The 22,340-nt window shown below is 41.6% G+C and overlaps 1 long non-coding RNA gene across 1 annotated transcript in view; it reads left to right on the top strand.

Moving 5' to 3' along the window:
• Positions 1 to 21,637, top strand: part of LOC126920707 (uncharacterized) — a 50,149-nt gene extending 28,512 nt beyond the window's left edge. Inside the window, exons 2-3 of the long non-coding RNA XR_007712056.1 lie at positions 19,539 to 19,676; positions 20,813 to 21,637. This is a non-coding gene — a long non-coding RNA (uncharacterized LOC126920707). The remainder of the gene's footprint in view (positions 1 to 19,538; positions 19,677 to 20,812) is intronic.
• Positions 21,638 to 22,340: the final 703 nt, after the last annotated feature.

Raw genomic sequence — 22,340 nt, 5'->3', positions numbered from 1 at the left:
CGAGCCGGGACACCTTATTCCTTCCCGCCAAAAAGCCGGTGGAGACCCATTTACGTCATCGTTCCTCGTTACACACTTGCATCGCGTCATCGCTTTTCCCCGAACAATGCCAACGATAGGTCGTGTCGGGTCTATTAAGAGCGAGGATACACGAGGGTGCAGTTTCCCGCCAAATCTTGTCACCCTATGTTCACGCGGAGCGTTTAGAAATTAGATACACCGGTTGATATCAGGTCATCCAATAAGTTCCTGTTATTCGTTTTTATTATATCATTTTGTTACTTGGATACTTGCAACTTTGATTTTATTTTCGTTTCTTTTGTTTCCTTTTTTTTTTTTTTAATCTCAATGGATAGCTGATTGATAAATATTCAAGGTTTTAAACATCTCTTGTATCAGCAAACTTTCTGTTTTACTTAACGGATCATGACTTCCGTCTATGTTTACTGAAATTTGTCATAAATAGACTATTTATTTACGAGGAATTGAAAGAAAGAAGAATGCACAGGAAACGCATAATACGTAGAAATATATAAAATAGACGAAATATATTACTCGTTATAATAGTTCTTGGATGAAACAAATCTTTCAAGATTAATATTATTTTCGGGAATCATTAAACCATTTTGTATGGTGATAAAATATTTGCATCCCGTAAATGCATCTCGCTAACAATTTTTTAATATGTAAAAACCAGAATACTTGCTATTCACCGATTAGTTTCTTTCGAATACCTTCTCTAGGCCAACTTTGACTTCATAATATATTGCGCATCTTATGGTTTTGTATTCGTGAAACACACTATAGAAAGGATTTATTGAACGACCCGATATTTATCCGAGACTCGGTGTGTTACAAAACGAACACATTTAACACGAATAAATGAAGATGTTAGTTATAAGACGAATAAAAGCCTTATGAAAAGAATAAAAATGTCGGGTACAGTGACTTCGATACAATAGACATTTAGCTCAGGTATTACGGAGAGAATGCGAAAAGTACGGGCGTAATCCTAGAATGCCTAGAGATTCTTATGGGAATTCAGGCTTTCGCGTTCAAACAATGCATAACTGAACGCGTTACGCGGAGGACAATGATATTTCTTTCTTGGATCCGGGCTCCGTGGGGGAACGAGTATTGTGAAAGAATTTTTCAAGCATGCACTCCCACGTGGGGTATGTCGCTACCCCCAGTATATTCTCTACGGAAGGGCGAGCACGTGTGGGAATGCAAGTAAGCGGCTTCGAAAGATTCGTGCCGCAAACGAAGCCTGACAGAGGTGGCTGACTTTTTTTCTTGGCACACCCTCGTTCCTCCAAGCACGTTCTTACCCTACCGCACGAGCACCACTGCTGGGAAATCTGTCGTTTACTTTAGCCCGGTAAATGATTATTCTTCGAAGTAACACCTGCATTTTTTGACATTTCCTGCAGACAATCATTCGTATGTCTAGGATTTTAAAGAAATAGAAAATAAATCAAACAAGTTCGTGCAATATTTTATTTCAAATTCTTCTTTTTTAGTGGCTATTACATTCTGGTTTTCAATGTTGAAGTTATGAAAAAGAACTTCAGTGGTTAGCTGGACATTCATTTCACTGTTTCTTCTTTTATTGAATCATCTGAAGTTTGGAGAAGTTCAAATAGTGATAATTTATTTCATAAATTTAGATCTTAATGGATAAAAATATTTTTCTCCGCCAGTTTTAGCTCGTTTTTACTTGTCATTAGAATTTTTATATTTTACATCTAATGCGTTTCATTCGGTCAACTGTACTCGAGAGAGACGTGCTTTACGAAACTAAATGAAAGTCTTGTAAATGGCCATAAATGTTCACACCGGTATAATGATAGTAATAATGGAAAAAGAACTTAATCGACAAGTTCCTCGGGAAGAATTCCAAAAGGGACATTCAAATTCCACAAAAACAAGCAGAAAACTAACGAATGACTATGGACGTTGACTCGAGAATAATAACAAGAAGCAAAGAAAGAAGTAGAACAATCGCCAGGTACATCGAAACGAATTCTAAAATGACCATATTTAAGTTTCGTATAAATGAACGAGAATAAATTTAAAATAAGCTACAAAAAAGATCTAAAAGGTAGACGCTGGAACCTGCTAAAAGAAACTATAATAATCGTCAGGTACGACAAAAAAGATCCGATTTGTACACGATTGGGATAGAAGCTGCGGGATACGAAATTAACAAGCGGAACAGTCTGTTCGTGCTCTTAAAGCTCATCCCGTGCGTGGGTGGTTGACAACGCGGCGGACACAATGGTGCGTCTGCCACGCATCGGTGTCTCCTTGCGAAAGGACGCAAACATGAGAAAGAAATCTGTTTACCCACGATCGGAGGTGTCTAACCAGCGGTATACGCGTCGTGTTGCCAACACCATTGTTCTACTAAGAGGTTCCATTATTCCGTCGTTATGGCGTGCTAACCAAGCTCGTTACAACGAGAGTTACACGCGTGCTTTCGTTGAATCGATTCTCCAGTATCTCTAACGAAACGTCGTTGCCAGGGAAATATCGTAGTTGAATAATACCAATCGTCAAATGGCGCGAAATGATCGCGCGGATTAAGATAGCAAGGTGCCAGTGTGTGCTCGACCAAGCAGATAAGTTAATTGGAGGCGAAGGCTCGTTGTAAAGAGAAGAATCGTTTAGTCGTACGGGGCCAGGTTCGATCTAAACCGGATACGAGGCTTATCGAGTTGCCCGTGATTAACGTGGATCGTGATTTTATTCGTGAAGTTAATTGAGATTTGTAGGCGCTCAATCGTTCGTTGGAAATATTCGCGATAAGTACACGTCGCTGGAAAAATCGTGGATCGATTTAAAGTGATATTTCAGGATCTTGTTTGAGATCCCCTCTACGATGTACATACATTCGTTCGTAATATCTCTCGTTGATCGGACTCAGTGGGCGATGGATGTAAACCTTATAAACTTTCTACAAAAAGCGTCTATTTGCGTTTCATTTTAATTAGCTGTTTGGCCAGAGATAAAGCAGCTCGGAGATTTGTTGGAAATTGTTCACGATAAGAAAAATCGTAGACAAATTTTCCACAATATTTCAGTATCTTAATTACCCTGTCTGCTATGTAGCAGGGTAATATTTTTTCACCGATCGAATTCAGTGGACAATGAATGTAAATTCTATGGAAGTTCTGCAATATACGTATGTATTTTATATTACACTTTAATTAGCCACTCAACCGGAGAAGGTGTGTACATGGTACCCAGGAATTTGTTGGAAATATTCGCGATAAGAAAAATCGTACACCGAACTTTTGTACGAGACTTCAAGACTTCGTGTACCTGCGAGACCCTGACAAAATCGTTCAGCAATTTTTCATGATATTTCAGAATCTCGTTTGCCCTGCCCACAGCGTAGTCGGTTGTAGCAATATTCTTTACCGATCGAACTCGGTGGACGATGAATGTAAACCTTGTAGACGTTCTACAATACGTCTGTACCCATGTTACATTCTAATTAGCCATCCAACATGAAAAGGTGTCTACACGGCGCTTCTGCGTCTTTCATTTGCGAGAGCGAGTCTGGGAAAAAAAGAAATCCCGAATTTTTGCTATCCTGGCCGGCTCGTCGAAGAGGCGTCGCGTGAATCATCCTGAACGCGTGGGCAGCCGAGACTTTGTCGCACACACGAGCTCGACAAGCTGTGTTCCGTGTATAAGTACGTGGCAGCAAACAGGACCTATTTCACGAAGTTGTCGTCGGTACGAAACAACTATTAGCGTGTCTTATGGCGTATTATGTTGCGGTGTGCACGCGCATTAACGAGCTCCTGGGTTTATATCGCGAAAAAATACAAATGATCCTCGTAAACGCCCACAACAAATTTTTCTATCCTCCTTTTTCACGTTCCCTTTTTCGTTCTCAGCCGCTTCCAACAGCGTTGAAAACGTGGGGCGCACGCTCTTATCTTCGCATCGATATCGATTCTTCGCTCTCGTTTGCTTGGCTATGTCCTTTCCCGAGACAACGTATCGGCTATCAATATTCACTTTCCGGTTCCTGCATTATTCAAGCGTGGCCTGTTCGACCACGAAGGACCTTCGAAGGTAGGCAAGTGTTTTAGTCGAGGTCAGGCGAGATAGCAAAAGCTTCGCTCAATTATCGTCGCACTATTTTTAAAAGAGATCAACAACGAGGATCCAAGCGAACGATTCGTATCACGGTCAATGATCGATTCGTAATTTCTAGATAAATTTCGAAACAGAAGCTGTATAGATTTACAATGGTAGATTTTCTTGGATTCGATCGATTTCTTGCTAATATATCGGGATTGTACATTCAAATTATTAATTCAAACGCTGATCATGTTTGTAGAAATTACTTTATTTCAAATATATATCTTGCATATGATACAACATTGGCTAATCGATAAAGTGAATAGTTTCTGGAAATACGTTTCGCAGCGAATATCCTTGTAACCAGGATGATATTGTACAATTGCAATTATCTTCTTTACAAATTTTCTATTGGAATTTAACGTCTTGGAAATGGGAAATATTTTGTTTCACACGAGTATGGAATATTAATCACGTACTTACGTAACAAGATTAAAAACGAATAATCCAGAGGCTCGTATCTATCATACTTTTTCTATTCCCCTTCAATATATAAATCTTATATTATATCGATCGATTATATTCTAGCGTTAATTGGACACGAAGCAGATAGCTAGCAATAATAGCGAAACGCTTGGACGGAACGCTTCAATTCCGCGCGGCCTAGAAAAACCAAATTCCCCGGTTATCCTTATTGCCCCCCTGCTGGCCTCGATTTCCTAGCATAAGTTACGGTAGGCGTCACGAGCGGTCACGTTCGGTGATCGTTCGATTCCTCTTCTCCCTGGACGATTTCTTCGACGTATCGTCTCTTCGCGGAACGACATTCCGCTTCGTACGAACGTTCGAACGTGCAAACACTTGCCGGTTTTCTTGTAGTCGCCTTCTCGACGTGCAGCAGCCAGCCCCCAACGGGCGTTTATCCACGCGATTTAAAAGCGGCAAAAATCCTGACCGCTGCTCGATCAGCGCCGCAAGAAACCGAGTCTTCCATCGTTCGTAATCGTTTTCACGGAAGATCGACTGTTTTGGTGTTTCGAACGTCTATGGTAGTCTTTACTCGCGAGATGTTCGCATCGTTTTGGGACGAAGGGTGCTCTCCCTTCCCTCGTGACGTCACCGAAAAGGGACCCGTTACCTGGTGTACGTCAGATTACGTCACAGCGGCAGATGCGTAAGAACGAGGGAATTTCTGAACAGATGTCCAGGGGTTGTTCTTGAGATACTAGGTTATCCGATGTTAACCCTTAAACATCTGATCTTTTTAAATATAGTATAATATTTAGAAACTTTATCAATTTATATGCATAATATATAAACAAATTATGGAATAATTTTGTCGAGGGTACTACGTATAAATTGTTTATCCGGTTAATCATAGGTATTGCGCTTTGGCGTAATAATATTTTAAATGTAAGAAAGGATAACTAATAACTATGAATGACAATGACACATTCGGAGTGTAACCATGAAAAAATTATAAAACGATCGTTCGAGGTTTGTTACTTGTCACCAATATAGTTAGTTGATAAATTATCGTGCAGAAGAATTCCAGTAATATAAATACACAATGTAGAGTAATTATTATATTATATGTATCATACATTATGAACATTGTCGAATAATATATTCAAGGGATAATTCATACTTTAGGATCTTCAAGTGGTAAATTGAAAAGCGAAAGACGTTCGTGCGTGATCATTATATCTTTATATCTTATATAATTTTTCTGTAAAAATGTTAGTAACCATAATCCTATTGCAAAACTACTATTATCCGTATTATTCATTTAACGCAATCGTGTTAGTATGTGCCTACTTAATAACTGTGCATTACCTATTCTTCGCAAATTTCCGTAGGCGTCTGACATCTTCTTCACAGAACCTTCACAGTATGATTTCTCGTTGATCGGTGTATCTCTACGATATACGATTACAAATGAAACATCGTTACTCATCAAAACGTCTGCCAAGCAGTTGGGTCAAAGATGTAATTAATTCCATCGGATTCAACGATGGTCTTGCTACGTCGTTATATTTCGTACTCCGTATTTCCCTGCTGTGTTTCCTACCACGAAATTTCCTTTTGATCACGTGTCACGAGAAAGGACCATCAAGAGGGTGAAATACGTGCTCAAAAAAGAAGGGTGAGTTTTTCCAAGACCCACCCCTGGAGGGGGCACCGGTCGTTTCGGGAACCGGACGCAAACAATTGCAGACATTTACGACTCGTCCTCGATAAATTTCGCGTCGTGAAAACCGACTATATTTCCTCTCAGGGTGGGAGAGAAGTTGCTGGTCCGAGAAGAGGCGAAATTTATCTTTATCCAAAACAACAGTCACCCCTTCGGGGTGAGCTGTGGGAAACACGGACAGCTGAGGAAAGAAAGAAGGAAGGAAGGAAGGAGGAGGAGAAAGGACGAGTCTGATGCGAAAGACAGGCGCAACCCCAAAATGCTTCCTGTACTTTTCCACCCCTTCCAGTCAAGATTATCCTCCCTGTTTCTTGTCCAGAGTTTAAAAATACCATGTGGTGGTTCTATCTTTAGAAATGAACTCATTGAAGCAACAACGAGGAACTTTTTATCGTCTATTGTCGCACGTTGCAAACGGTACAAAGATCGACTTGTGCAAACATTTTGTGCACATCGAAATAACGTAATCAGAGGAACAATTTTGTTTCCGTTCCAAAACGACATTTCTTCCGAAGGAAAATATGTCTTTGACGCGGTGTGTTTTGTTTCTTCTTTTTTCACCTTTGTCACCGCGAGAAACGGCAAAGAGCGACTTTTGTTATCAGCCAACAGAAACCTGAAGAAACACGGAGAAACACCGGGCAACAACTGGCAACTTTTTCGAGGAACATGGAATATCGATAAAACGTTTCACATTGTTACCTCTAAGGACGCAGCTTTCGTGCAACGTCGTTTCGATAAAGATTACCGTGAAAGGACAAACGTCACGCAGCTTGCCTCCCTTCGAAAAGATCTGTCGATATGTATCGAGATGTATATGCTATCGATAGATAGCAGAGAAAACAAACGCCATTCGTCATTCGTTTCAATTTTTCGATTGTTGGTTGAATTGTGCGTGATATTTTGACGCGACACGCTACATGAGAATTGATTATCCGACATCAATCTTCGCCAGCCGGCTTATCGAGAGTATTACGCGGTTGATATAGAGATCTTAGCCGGTTCGATGATTGCCTGCTTTCGATGGTCGTCAGGCGTCAACATTGCATCCCGTGGATCATTCGTAATCGAGAACGGAATTAAGCGCTCACCAAGGCGCTCATACTCGCGCCGCTGATTGCAGTCATTAATAGAGAAAATTAATGAGCCGGTAGAGCCGACTCGCTTCGTCTTTGTCCCACGCGATCGTTTCAACGCGCCTCTCTCCTAGAAGCGCGTGTTGATTCACAAATAAATCATCGGCGTTCGTGCCTCTACCAATCGTTGTCCGAGGAAGAAACGAATTTATCCGAGACTTCTATCCATCTCCTGAGCCCTGTAGCATGGGATCAACCGCTTCATCCGATAGACTTCCGTTTCTATTACTTTCCTTTCCGATATGCAAATATCGTTTTATTACGGAGTTTGTCTTAGGAAAGTAAAATACAAACGGATAAAGGGGTGCTTACAGTATTATTCAACCACTGAAACATGTGATTTGTGATACTTTCGGAGAGAGTAAAACCTTGATCCTTTTTCAGGGCGATGTTACCTTAAATTTTCATATTTAAATTTTGCTTTCACGTTTGTAAACGAAAAGGATCTGTAATATTTTAAGAAGACGATTAACGCGTTAAATTAGATAATAAGAATTATTTCATATTTAAATTGGATAGAAAGTGAGTGAAACAACGCAGCAGGGTTAAGTTGGAAATGTGTCTTTTCGTTTGTTTCAAAAGTATATGATCATTCTCGTATTGGGGGATAGTAATTTTGCGAAAATTCTAAAGTATTGTAGAAGTTTCTGCAATTAAAGCAACGACGAAAACTTGAACAGTTTGCTTTCAAATATCATATTTTGTGTTATTTATTATCGATTCAAGAAATCTAAGAAATTCTCCTTTCCTCGGTCATTGGTAATTGGTCTACCTAGCTGCATAGTTCAGTTAGAAAAACACAGGTAATATAACGTAATATCGTTAATATATTAACAACTACATGTTGATTTTTACTAGTACCACAACACTGTTATTGAGCAAGAAGTGACAGGGACTTAATACCGTGTAGTATTAATAAAGGATTGTACATAATATGGAAATTATCAATCAAATCTTAAAACCTACTTAACATTCACAAGCATTATACGTGTACAACCTCGTGTTATAAAAATATCACTATATCGTAAGTTGATCGTTTACCAAAATATTCATCTGCCAAATAGCATCCATATCTTAAACAAACAAACTTCTTTCTAAATTTAAATTTCCTAACCTTCACAAATCTTCCTCGCAAGGTAAATTTTAATCATCGCGCGTATCAACTAGCGTCATAAATCTCCGTACGTACAAGTCGTCGTACTCGCGCCAGAGATCTCTCGTATCGTAAATTAGAAAAGCGAATACCTCGTAGATCGCTTTCAACCAGATGTTCGTAGCTGGCTGCGTATTCTTTCCTATATATTTCCATTCTCGCGTCGATGAGTTTCTTAGTTACCTTGGAAGGTCGCTCGATGACCTCGGCCTTTGAAGGCTCACCCACAACCGCGATTACGGCGTCTGTTCCACTGGAAACGTCGAAACTCAGTGCCGAGGTGGCGGCGGACGAACCGATGGTATGCCTTTCACCTCGCGTAATTATTCACAGTTCATTATTCAGTGTCAGATTATCATGGCGTGACAAGTGTTGCCGCGGCGCGGCGTTAACGGATGCTGGCCGCGAACCTGCCTGTGAACCCGCCTTAAGCCACCGACCGTATCCGTTCACAGGAAACGCGCGTGTGAGTGATTAGAGCAGAAGCGCTAATCAGACGATGAAATATTCCACAAAGGATCGAAGCTGGCGTATACCCTCGGTGTACCCGTGTACCACCGATGGACATACTAAAAGTTGAACGAACATAACCTCGACCGGTTTCAGAAAGCATAAACGATCGGCCACTCGTTCGAAACTTGTCCCGCTGATATCTAATATTTATTTCTTCGCGTTCATGAGTGTTAGAACGCTGAATGTTCGTACAGAAAAGAATTACCGGTTTATAGTAGCGTGGAATATTCGCTTCGATTCATAGGGCAGAAGCACAATGTAGGCGAAGCTAGTCGTAAGAAAACGACGACGATAGCAATAACGCGATAAGAAGAAGCTGGAAGATTTAATTAGTCATTAACAGTGGACTAGGTATCGTTGATCGTTTAGCATCGTTTATGAACGACATTTCAAACGGAACGTTTATCAAGCAAGCCGTGGCGATATTCTTTTTGCCGGTGAACGAGGGAGACGCGGATTGATAGTTGGAGAGACCTGCCGCGTCCGTGGGTGTGATAAATTGCGCTCCACGTGCAGCACGTTCCATTCGCACGTTGTAAAAACGTTTTATCGGTACCTCTGAACTCTACGCTCGATTCTCTCCGAAAAAAACGCATCTTGATTCCTGAGAAGTTCGTACTTAATACGAAGGTTACTTGTTTATTTTTCACGAGATTCATCTTAATTGCTAAATTACGAGTCAATCGAACCTCAATAATATTATTCTTTATAATCATAGCTACGTATGATTATATTTGACGTAAGATGATACGTAATAATTAAATAATAATAGTTAAATTGATTTTCAAAAATCTCGTAAAAAAGACTAGTTCGTTACTCGACAAGCTCTTCATCTGCAGGTTCTCTAATTTCTGAATTGCAGATTACTATTATCGCAGATTATTATGCAGATTACTATTATTACTATTATATATAGATGATTAGGAAAATTCTTCCAGACCAGTAGAATATCTTTGCGCGTTCATGTAACCAGCGATGCTTAAATAGCAAATATTTTCGCTATCATGTGTCTTTCGATATGTAATTTAATTTTTGTGGTCCTTTTATAGATATGAAAAGCTAGAAACGCTACTTCTAATTCTCGATTCATCGTTGATTTATACATCTTGATCAAGCTTAAATGTCGTCATTGCGAATCGATTATTGGCTAGATCGGTATCGTAAAATTTGAAAAACAACCAAATATTTCCTATACGAAAGTAAGATATTTAAAATGAGAATGGGAACAGAGAGGTTACATATTTTGGCTGGAAACAGAAATGTCGGAGACCACCCTGGACACGCGTCGGTATCAACAGGTGTTGGTTTATGACACCGTAGTGGAAACCGTGGGCATGGACATCGATTCCGATGCAATTTAGATAACCGGAACCGATTCGACAACCCTGAAAACCTGAACGCACCGCGATAAAGGCACGATGTAAATTCGGCGAATCTCGCGTGCACGCGCGGGTGTGAATCGCGTTACCCGTTCGGCCAAAAGTAAAGCTGACTCATTCGTTGACAAAGAGCCGTAACTTAATTACGTACGCGAGGTGACTTTTAAAGCGGCGGTTTCATACGACGTCGCGCTACGTCGTGTATCTCATTAATGATAATCGACGCGACGACACCATTTCGTTCCACGAATTCAACTTAAAATTTTCTTTCGTGATTCCATTTGCAACAAAGTTCATCTTTCAGATTGTTTATCTGAGAATTTATTTAACGGATTAATACGTGTTCTGCAAAGGTTTCGAACACGTGAGCTTGCGTTATACGTTGCGAAACACAAGAAAATAAGCGTGACAGTGGTAGAGAAACGGTGCGTGAGGTATCGATCGATAGTTTTAATCGAGGGTACGGCCATCGAGGCCTATCTGGCTCGACGCAGTTTATGCGAACAAGAGGATCGCCAACGCAAGACGCATAAAAGAGCACGGGCATTGTCGTTGTTCGAGCAGATATACCCTCCCTATCCTCTTTATTCCGGCGGGCCCATTGTCAGCCGATATGCGTGTACTTCTCCTTCGTTCTTCACCCGAAACTTTTCCATTCTTCTGCAATTTTCCATCCTCCTTGTCCGCATCCCTAAGATCAACCAGCTCAGTGATCATTCTCTTTGAATGATCGTCGCACGCTATGTTAGCTCCATAGTTTTCCTATGCCTGTTCTATTTCCTAAACGGCTCGGGTACGGAATTCTTCGATGCTTCCTTACCGGTATCACGCCAAGGATCTTTCAACGATTCCTTAATACCGATTATACGAAATGATTAAATTCAACGTATTAATAAGACATTAGAAAATATGTTGTACGCGTGTTCGTGTGGCTCTTAACGTTTCTCGCTCTTTACGAGACGCACGAACGAGCATAAAATGGACGTGACCGCGGCGCTTGTCCGCCAGTGGACGGCAATTCGAATAAATTATTACCGGTACACGCGCGTCAAACGCGTTATTTACGACACACCGGGTAACCGGGCATGATAACGTCGTCCGGATGAGGCGACAATTAATATTCATCGAGCGGACGATGGTCGAGCACGGGTTCGTGAAGACACGACGAGGAACACCGGTCTCCGTGGCTAATTAAGAAGCTTTAATTCTCTTAAAAACCGACGTCCGGCGCGCTTTTAAAGTATCGGTTACACGGAGAAAAGAGAGGTTTCCGTAGGATATTTATCGCAGCGCACGCGTTCACGTGTATCGAAAGACCGAGAGAGGCACGAACGTGACGTGTGGGTGGAACGGAAAGTCACCCACGTGCCCCACCCTCGGCACGCACGTGTAAAGCACGCACGGTTTACACATGTGCTTACCGATGTACCTGCACGCATTCGTCACCGGACCACACGTGTAAGCGCGCCTTTATACGGCCCTCGACGGCCAGCCTATAGGTGCGTGTTGCATATTCATACACGGCCCCGCGGCTCGATGCTCCACTTCGCCATTCGGGAGGTGTAGGAGGACGGGCGTGCATAATTTTTCGAGTGCCTTGAACTCCACGTTAATCGATTCCGCTTGCGAGCGTTTCGTTGCCAGCCGCTATCGGAGCTTGGCGACATTGCTACGAAGAGAACGATAGGTTTGTACATAACGAGTATTTTAAAATAATGGATTCTTCAAGGGCGATTGCTGGAAATTTCAAGGTAAAAGAACAGTGCACAGAAAATGCGAAAAAGAAAGTTATGTGAAATATCTTGTATAGGGTAGTCGTTATAATAAATAAAAAAAATTTCCATTTAGTTTCCATTTATTTAATGGTGTTGGTAAGGACATTGATTTGCCAGTATCCACTGTCTTCTTATCACGAATGTTAAGAGATGTAACATTGCAAAGGACAAAAATTGCTAGTCTCCTTTAGTTAGAAAGCAATTACTCTTTCACCTTTTTCCAAATAATTGGATTCCTCCACAAGAGAGAATAATATGTTGAAGCGTATAATTGTTTGTGTATTACTGTTAAATGCAAGTTCATTTCTTGCTACGCACTCGGTGCGTCGTCTTTACGGTTCATTTTTAAATGACAATACTTTTGACGGCCTGAAAGACATTGGATGACAGGCATTATTATCAACCTTATTCTTATTAATATTAATTCACCTTTATTAATATAAGTCACGGTATACTATTAAGTATAGTTTAAGGAACTCGTTGTAATAGCAACAACAATAGCATACACAAAAAGATAATCTCGTGGTATATCACGATGGAATTTATCGAACTTAATTAACGTACAAACAGTTGTTCGAATTTTACGACTCTTAGCCCTTCCCTTTCTCTTGTTCTTTCCTTATTTTTTTTTTTTTTTTACTTTCTTGCCGCTCGTTTTTAATCTTGTTGCATGTGAGAGACGGCGCTCGACACGCGTGGGAGGGTCGTACGAAAGGGATCCAAGTTCCAGAGCCGAATTTTAATAGCCTGCGCGCCTTTGAAAGTCGAGGTCGGTCGCCAGTTTACTTTCGTTCGATTGCCGGACTATTTTTTATCACGTAATATTACTGCTACCTATTTATCGTAAAAGAAACGAAAATTGTTGCGAAGGCACGCGTTACTTCAGCTGCAATTTCGAGCAAAAGAACTCGAACTTTTCTTTGTTCGTAAGAAAACAAGTTATGGTAAATCATCCTCCATACTGAAGACAAAAATCCGGAGAATTTTTGCGATCACGTCAGAATATTCCTCTCGTGCTATGTTTAAACACTTGCAGCAATTTCTGCAACATTTTTGATCGATAATTTTCAAATTTTTTTTCTTATTACTAAATAAGTTAAAGAATATGATCTATTCTTCCTAAACAAGCTGTTTGCCACAGATTGTCCCAGACAATAATACTTGACACGTTTCTCGATAGCGATCTAGTTTAAAGAACATGTGACGCTGTCGGGAAATTGCCCAGAAAAGTGTGAATATAGAATGAGCCAGCAAAGATAGCTTTTTGCTGTCATTGACGTCATCCTTCTTCCACAAACTATTCACATTCGCAATAAATAACGTTGATGAAAACGATCGATTAAAAAGACACTCGTGGCGCAGGAAATCGCGGTGTAATGCATAGGTCACGGATTCCGGAACGATCTGACAAAGATAACCGCGAATGCCTTAATTACGTCGATATCTTAAATAGAATCGACGATAAAACGATTCTATCCCCGCTGTGGAATAAAGAAGAGCAACGTTGCTCAAAGTGATCGGTCGCTCAAGATCCGCCGTTCATTAATTAACCTCTCGAAGCAAAGGTTGCCGAAATGCATTTTTATCGGTGCCTCATCGACCATACAGCGTCGTTATCCTGAATTTCGCGAACAGCCACGGAAAGGTAACCCGTGAAGGGAATCTGGAAATCTTGCGGCGGACGCGAGTCATCATCGCCACGGTAGTTTCTGTTGCTGGTTCCTGGCGCCCACCAGCGAGGCAGCCTCGTTACAGCCGCTGGATATAAAACTTAATTTCACTTCGCCGAAAAATAAATCCCAGGTGAGAGAGGGCCCCGCGTTGTGAAACGATGTCGAGTCTCGGCGAAGAGGGACGGGTGTGCGCGCACAGGAAGCACGGTTTCTCCGCGAAACGGCGCGAGAGGAAACCAGCTGCGCCTCTTTTTTATCCGCTCGCGCCCGTAACTTTTCTTTGCACGATCGTTTCTCGCGGAACGCAGTTACCGGTAATTTCGCGAGCCGTATCCCCGAAATCTGCTGGACCAGGCCAGGATGCGAATCGAACTGTTTCGCGCCGCCTCTGAGAACCGGGATAACTTTGCTCTCTGCCACTTTTTCTTTGCTCCCATTTTCTTCCGTTTCTTTTCTTCTTCGACCCTCGTCTTCTTCTCTCCTCGTCGTTTCTTTCGTGCGTACCAGGTGGAATCGGTCGGAGAACGGAGTCGGTTCGACCAGTTTTCGAAACCGCGATATAAACATTCGAAACAGTTCACGGGACGAATAAGAGCTGGTACACTTCGTATCCGGCATTGAAATTACCGGAGCGGCGGGTTCGCATCGTCGAAATTACCAAGGCTCCTCGAGTCGGTACGCGGCTCGCGTCGCACTCGTGCTCCTTCATCTCGATTCTTGTTATCGTTTAATTATTGGATCCTTTGATTGACGAAGGAATTTAATCGATCCGTATCGCTGGCGAGGAGGCTGGTAGAAGGAGTCACGAATCTGTTTCAGGCTATCGTGATATATTTTCAAATATGATCGATAACGATAATAAACCTGTGGATTCGACGGATGCTTTTAACGTATTTGAAAATTTCGCCATATCAACGCAGGTTTATCCGATACCTATAAAATACTGCGAAATAATTTAAGGCGCGTAAACGAAATAAATCGCTCCAGGTGAGATTTAAAATACATGATATATCGCTGAAGTATATCTGTAGTTGAAATAATATTATTATACGCACGTAACTCATTTTATATTTCCTTAATAATTCTTTCAGTTACGATATTCCTAATCCACGGATCAATAATATTTCAGAAAAAGCGTTAGAAAAGATAAGGATGGTTTATAGGATTGGTGCTTTTACGATCGCAGGTAACACGCGTTTGAAATGTAGAACCTGATCGCGGCTACCCTACCAACGAGGCATTTTAGGCGTGCGCCAGAAACAAGAAACTCGTTTGCTACACGTCGCCTATATATTATCACTGTCGCTTTTATCGATTCGTTTCGACGACTTCCAGCGTTTCCATCGAGGGAAATCAAGCTACCATCGCCACCAACGTTTACGACTTATCTCTTCGACCAAGATTTATAAAAACCAATAAAACTCGATTACTCCCATCTTACAAATTCTCTCGCATCCGCGAATGAAACTCTCATTGAATGCCACGGACTGCCATTAAAAGCCTGTGCTACCGTGAACACGTCGATTCCCTGCGGGGAACTCGGTTCATTGTGCAGAATTCAGTTCAGTGCGGAGAGCTCGATTTACCGCCGAGAGTTCAGTTCGGTACAGAGAACTGGCTTTACCGTACAGTACCCGATTCATCGTAGAGAACTCGGTTCACCGTCGAGAACTCGTTCCACCGTAGAGAATTCAGTTCAGCGTCGAGAGATCGGTTCAATCTGGAAAATTCAGTTCGCAGGGGAAAGCCCGGTTCACCGAGGAGAATTCAGTTCAGTGTGAAGAGCCGAGAAACTGGAGAACGTTGCTCGCCAGAGATAGATATTCGCGGATGGATCGAGGGAAACGGCGGCAAGATGATCGCGCGCGATCGATACCGCGAGAGCGGGCCGATCTTGGAGCCGCCAAGGGAAAATCGATTCCCGTGATCTTCCTATCTAGAATCTGGTATCCCCGTAAGAGCAACGTGCGCTGACTGAGCGTTGCGGCTGCCTTGTTACCGAGCCTCGACCAGCTACTCTCCGTTACTCTGTGCAGCTTCGTCCTTCTTCTGGATCTTCTTCCGAGGCCTCAGCTCCGCTCCCCGTGTCCCGTCGTCCCGCGCGCCAATTCATTAAGCTGTAATTGAGTTTTCAGCCCGGCGATACGAAGACCGAGATACATCTATGTAGGATGTAAGAAAGAGGAGAGGGAGAGAAAGGAAGTAAAGGGACGAGAAACGTACGGATACCGAACGTGTGATAAAGAGACGAGAAGAGGAAAGGGGGGGGAAGGGAACGGGCACATCGCGAATTAAGCACGACAACGTGTGACCGATGTCCAGGCCGTGATTAACTAAAGTTTTAACAAGCTCTCTCTAGCCTTCGTTCCCGATGACGACGACCACGGGACCGACCATCGTCGATGCTTACACGCACGCCGTACGGATTAATTCTCCAGCCGAGCCGTAGTTGCGAGAGACTTATTTCTCGATGGTTAATCTACCAGGCAGTTAATGTCACTATACCTGTACTTGGGGAGGAGAGTCATTACGGCGGCCAGGCTTCTTCCTTTTTTCCCCTCTTTTTCCGCTTCTATTTACGCGCTCGTTACCCGCGAATTCGCAAGGCTCCTGCGCACTACTGCGCGCGCTCGATCGGAACGAATACATCAAAATATTAGGAGGGGCAAATACGTATCTGGATGATCCCTACGGTTATCTTGGAAGTTTCGCGCGATTTCAGACTGGCAATGGTTTATGAACCGTGTTCGTAGATTTTTCTTCCTTCCATATTTTTTTCCATTAATAACTCGCATTCCTGGCGTTCCTATCGTATTAAGATTTTTCTGGTTGGTGCAACCGTTCGTTTAACACCAGCAAACACCAACGACTAAGATATAGAAATTCTTTTAATAGAATCAAACCGAAAGAATGCGTTTATACGAAGGAAAATAGAATTCCTGCGAAGAATTACGAGTCGATGTGGATGATTGTGATTCGATCACTCTTGTACTTGGAAAACTCTTATGAAAAATTGTGAATTCGTTCAATTAAATTTATAAGATTCCTGTGAAAAATTTTGAATTATTCGATTGTCTTTACTTACTCGAATAGTTGCGGCATTAGCAAAAGGTTCATGTATGTGCATACTGATTAAAGGCTAATCGAACGAAATTTATGGCGTGGAACATGCATCGTGTCCGCATAATACGGATGCCAGAAAGTGAAACTACTCGACAATGATAGAGGGAGATCACATCTGGTGGAAACTCGTTCCCACGTCGCGACGGCTACGCGTGTCTAGGAAGCGCGTGGGCGCGCGTAACCAAGGGAAGCAAAAGCCGGTCGAACAGTTTTCAGATGAAGCCAGCGCCGTTTGTACTCGGCGTGGGTGGCTTGGAAATGTCCTGCAACGATGGATACCGGCTTTAGACGGGACCGTAATTCGAGCCTCTGTCAGGTGCGCCGGCTCGATTACCTTAATTCTCGAAACTCGTTCTCATCTCGATTTACCGGCCATCCGTGACGCGTTGCCCCGTTCCTTGGAAAGACGACCGGGGTATCCCTTTCTTCTGGTTGCGGTGCCACACCACAGATTTGTCCCTGCGACGCGCCTGCTAAGTTTCCAACGATTCGAGGTCATCGATCTTCGAGTTTTTTGGATCTGTATTTTGATCTTCCAGCGAGATCTTTCTCAGTATTCGGGTTCCTTAAAGCATCCTCGCGTTCTCGTTTATCCTTCACCGGTAATGGACTATTGACCCTTTGGTTTGGCTGAGCGTGATAAAACGAAGAAGAATTTAGAACGAACTATTTAAAAGATAATCCTTTTCTGTTTTCTTTATATCAAACGTAAGAAAAATATACGTACGAGCACACTTTCAAGTCCTTATAGTAAATAAATATTAACAATCAAAGCGGTTGCTCCACTTTAATTTGCATAATTTGCGTAAACCAATAAACGTCGACTCGAAATCGATTAAAATCAGATCATTTTTATAAACGTGCTGGAAATTCGATGTCGTTTAAAAACGACAGCATTTTTGCCGAGAATCATTGCCACTGCTGTTAGATCTTTGGTAAATTAATATTTGTTCAATCGTTATGTTAATCGTGATTAAAAATCCGTAGTGTCAACTGAGATCGAAAATTTGACGTCGATGTTAATTATGATTCGAAATCCCTCTGAGTTGATCTTAGCTCATATTATCATGAACATCGCCTCAACTAAATCCAAAAAATTCATACAGCAGACAAAAGTCGTCGAGAGCGAGGATCGAAGTGAATTTTTACGGAAGCCGCCGACAATGGCGAACGTGGGCCACGAATAATCCCACGTAGGTTTGGAAAAGCTGCTTAGCTCGAATCAAGGCGGCTCCATTGCACCCACTTTGTCCGCTATTGTGCGCTATGAAATAGAGAAGCATCGAGACGGAGGGCTTGATCCTCAGTCGTTATCCTCGATTCCTCGATCGTCGATCGTATTTACAGACAATTCTGTATTTACCAGCTTCTTCTACATCAAGGCGAGACCTGTTGCGTGTTGGCCGAGTTTCATTACCGGGGCCCAAATGAATCCCCGAGACGCGGCACTAATTAATGACGCGGTACGCTTCGTTCTGGCGAACGCGAGGGACCCAACCAAACGAACGATCTCGTTCGTGAGTCATCGTGAACGAGATTTACGTTCTTCAACGACGCTAATAGAATTCTCGAAAATTTCTGCCCAGTCATTTCGATTGATCCATTCTGATGGATTTCGGTTTCGCGTCGTATGCCTTCTCGTTGGCGTGTAAAAATAATGGAGGAGAAAGTCGGATCTCGTTGGTCGTAGGGAGAACCGAGCGGTCGAATTTTTGACCATTAGCTTTCTTTTCTTTTTTCTTTCGACTTTTCTGCTAGTAATTGCCAGTTGTTCGACAAAATCATCGTCTCAATATGGTCCGCGAAATAATTTTGGGGTTGTTAAATGTTGACTAAGAGGCTTGTGTTAGATGTCCGTCCTTGGCATTCGAAGAATCATGATGATTTCAGTCGAAGGACCAAGGCTATCGCGAAAGTGTCGTCCTTCGTTCACCGAAGCTGGTTCCTCCGCTGAAAAGGAACGACCGTCTCACCTTGGACTCGCTTCAGTTTCGAAGTCCAATCGAGGACTCCGTCTAGCTGGTAATCATATCGACGCGTGTCGAACATTGAAACTACATAGGCATTCTTGTTTCGTTAGAAACACAGGGATAGCATCCTACGACAATTATCTTATCAGGAAGAAATTATTAAACGCTGTTATTAACAGAATGGTCAAAGTGAGTAATTCGTGATTTTTTATAAAAATTTTACAGATTCATAACGTATCGTACGTCACATTTTTTTTTGTAAAACATATAATTTTCCATTTTGTTTTCTTCGGTACAAGTTTCTCACTTTAATTGTCTATAATTCTAGCCTCAGTGTACCTAATATTTATGACAATAAGAAACAAATATTGCCGAGAGCGATACACGCGTAGTTATAATCCAAAGGTTCAACGTATTCCTATATAAAACATCTTTTAATCTAATCAACAAACATGCAAGAAGGGCGGCTTGCCTGTCCAAACTTCCAATCTGAATTAATTTTAATTCGAATTTAATTTCAGTTTGGCGAAAACCTGAACGCATACATTGAACTTTCTTGACGGCGTGAAACGAACGTTCTTGTGGCGGTACGAGCATAGACACGTGAGGATTCGTGTGGTATCCTGCCGAAAAAGTGTGTAACTCGATCTGGCAAAAAGGTAATAACCCGCTCATGAATTTTAATTTAAAATTAAAGCGATACCGCGCGGGGGAGGGACTCGCGATATATAGCTCATCCGAGAGTGGTTTTGCAGGTAGCTGATACACAGACACAGTCCTCCTCTTCCTCATCCCTGTTTCACTTTCGCTCTTCCTCTTCTTCTTCGTCTTCTCCTTCCTCTTTATCGTTATCTTCTTCTTCTTCTGCTTCAGCTTTGCCGAAGCTGATTCTCTCGTTCACACGCCTCCTTCATTTTCGAACACCATACAACGAGGCTGGCATTCTGAGGGAAGCCTCTAGAATGTGTCTGGCGAAACTGTTACCCTTTACCGGATAATAATAAAAAAAGAAAAAAAAAGAGACATGGAAAGAGGAGAAACCTTTGATACGCGTGGGCGCGATAAATACCGGGGGTGTCTTTAAAATTTTTCTGGGATGGAGAGATATTTGAAATTAAATGAGAAACGAGTCGCTTAAAGAATTATCTATTGGTTTGATGTTATCTGAGAATTCCCTTGGATGGGTATAGTCCAGTAAAAGTATAAATCTCAGATGTTTATGTTATGTCGTATAAAAACTATCCAAAGTAAAGTAGTCGTGATAAAGTATTTATTCAGGTTGTACTTTTTTAATTATTCTCAGGAAAATATGAATTATATATCACATTGAAATGTGGATTAAACAAAATGCAGTTTACATAAATACGAAAGTAAATCGAAAGGTAGATTGTATATAGTATCGGAGGTATCATCTATAAAATTATTAATTATTCTTGTTCACAAAATTATACGAGTAACGTGTCAATCTATCTAGCCACGAAGCCTACGAAAAGTCTTCGCTTCTATTCACTTAGTTGATACGATAGAACTTTTCAACTTTGCAATAGTAGGAATTCCCTAATTATTTTAAACAGTCTATCAAAAGTATTGAAACTATTATTTATAATATAATCCCTCCCATCGACAAAGTGCACAGTACATTGCTTCGTTTCTCAAATTTATTTTCAAACTACTTATTCTGGTTACCAGAAATGGAAGAATCATCCTGTATCAAACTCGGTTAGATTAATTATCGTCTTAAGTAAGAGCCAGAGCTCTTACAAATTAAATTCTGTTTTATTCTGTTTTATCGAAGAGCTGTCGTCAACTATCCATTGCCTCATAAAGCGAGACCAAATGATATCTCGCGATTGATCGCGACGTCTTCAGTATCCAAACGATGCGCATCCTGTAATATTGTCTGAAAGAAAGATACAACAAGGACCACAGGCATGGAGAAGCGGTACGATGGTTTAAGGTGTACGAAAGCAAGATGAAAATCACGAGGGGCCCGTACAAATGTGTGCACGCATGTATGCATACGTAAAATGCACGTTCGTAAAGCACAGTGGTTTATGAATACACGAATTTACTGCTTAATCAACCGAGGCGCTGAGGCAGCGCAATTAAAACGCCATTAAGCGGCCACATAAAAATTCTCGGTAAAATTCGGTGATATCGGGTTACCGAATTTCTCCTTCCAGGCTTCGGGGTTACGATCTATAGGATGCACGGGTTTATAGTCACCTGGATCGTGTTATAGTCAGCCGAGAATTCTCGAAATTGTATATGGGACACTTTCAGGTCCTCTCGTTTGGTTTCCTTGTTTGAAATTTTCCTTGATACATGCGACAGAAATATGTTATTCCGTTATTTAGTTACGTCAATTAAATCGGTTAATTAATTGTATTATACGTACGTATGCATAATTTCTTAAAACTATACATTTAGATTAACGTAAGTAATTTTCTTACTTCTACGACAAGCTGCCCCTAAACCTGTAAATTGCAGTCTCGCAGGAAAAAAGAAAACACGTATAAGAACTGGTCGTAATGTTTGATTTTGCGATTACGTATTCTACATATATTAAAGAATAATTAAAATTTTATTCTTTGCAGATTGTCACTTAATTTCCTCGAAATTTTCCTTTCCTAATATTTAATAATACGATTATAAATTCGTCAAGGATACTTTACTATTGGAAGTAGGAGCACGATTCATAGCAATTACAGCGATGCACCGTTATCGTAGCTTCGTTGTTTCTTTGGTCTCTTTGATGTTGCGCGACCATTATGTTCCCAAAATTGTTTTCCACCCGTTAGAAGATCAACGTAGCCCGAGGGCAGGCTTCTCTAACGGTACGTCAGTTCATCGGGAACAGGTGATTAATTATTCGGACGGGTAGGCGTGGGACGTTATCGACAAATTCACCTTGAAGAGTAAAGGTACTGGCAGGGGAACGAACTGCCTTCTCGAGGCTGCGTCGAACGCGCGTATCTAAACTCACCGGCTCTTTTCATCGTTTGATCCAATCTGCTGCTGTTTCTCCACCTTCGTACTTACGTCTTGCACTTCTGTTTTCTCTTAAATAAATAAACACCTCAGGTAGATACATTCGCCTTTTGTCATCTTTGTATACTTTTTCTAATTTTTATCTCACTCTAATTTTTAAACATTTACTAGCCGTATCGCTATTTAGACAATAGGGTACGGGAAGAAGTTGGCCTGAAAAGTCGGCAAGATCTGCTTCATCATTCGCGCCATAGACACTAAAGGTTTCTCGTAAATAAATAAACACGCCAGATTGATTTATCTACCTTTTATCTCTTAATTTTTATTTTATT

This window comes from Bombus affinis, chromosome 1 (genome assembly GCF_024516045.1).
Source record: "Bombus affinis isolate iyBomAffi1 chromosome 1, iyBomAffi1.2, whole genome shotgun sequence".
Lineage (NCBI taxonomy): Eukaryota > Metazoa > Arthropoda > Insecta > Hymenoptera > Apidae > Bombus > Bombus affinis.
Note: the sequence above shows the minus strand (reverse complement) of the source record. Positions and strands in the feature narration are given on the sequence as shown.